We start from the raw sequence: 975 nt of genomic DNA, 5'->3' as shown, positions 1-975 counted from the left end.
AGAGCGCGTGCGCGCCGACCTGGCCACCGTAGTACCGGACGCGATGCAGCAGGACTGCACCGACGCACCGCCATTGATTTTCATCCCCTTATGTAACATCACAGTATATTATGTGTCTGGATCTATTCCCTCAAGTCTCTTATAAATACATATGTGGGTAAATTACGTACTGCCTGCGTTCTTTCTATCAAAATGTATAGTTACTCTTTATTATTCTACATAATAATAATTATAAATCTAACAGCCTGTCAGTCCGGGAAATTTGGGACGTTTTTTAATAAGATGATTTTTTTTTTAATGTCTCACAATCTGAACGTAGCGTAGTGTAAAGGGTATGACAGGTTTAAGTCTTAAACGAATATTTATTTAATTCATAATCTGTATCGGTACTCTAAAGAAGCTACACATTGACTGGGTTATGTACACGATATTCTGCAACAGAATTCCTTGCCCGAACCGAAAGTTCGTTAGAGACATGTTTTTTTAACTATTACTCTGTTTGCGAAGTCAAGATTTTGTATAAATTGTATCACTTGTACGTCAAATACAATGGTACTAAATAGTACAACTCTCTTTTTCTTATATTGTTTTTTGGTGGGTGTAAGCATTTCGTCATTCATTCACTGAAGGTTTCCTGAATTTGTTTGTGTAGCGTAAATACTTGAGAACAGACAGTAAATTTATTTGAGAAGTACAAACAAATATTACAATCGCTTTTTATTATAATATAATGGACATGTTATTATTAGATTTTATTGCGATTGCAACAAATGTGCAACTTGAAAATGACCTCGTCGCCTTAGCGAGGCCTTTCGAAGCGTTTTGTAGTTCAAAGACGTCTACTCAAATGAGACATTAGCCATTACGCTGTTGAACAATATGAAAAAGATTATTAAAATAAAATTCGTCATTGCATTAATAATATATGGGCTTGAAGTTTTATTAAAGAGACAGTTTTTCACCGCCCGCCACCGG

The sequence above is a fragment of the Bombyx mori genome, chromosome 1 (assembly GCF_030269925.1).
Source record: "Bombyx mori chromosome 1, ASM3026992v2".
Taxonomy (NCBI): Eukaryota; Metazoa; Arthropoda; class Insecta; order Lepidoptera; family Bombycidae; genus Bombyx; species Bombyx mori.
This window is presented reverse-complemented; position numbering follows the sequence as displayed.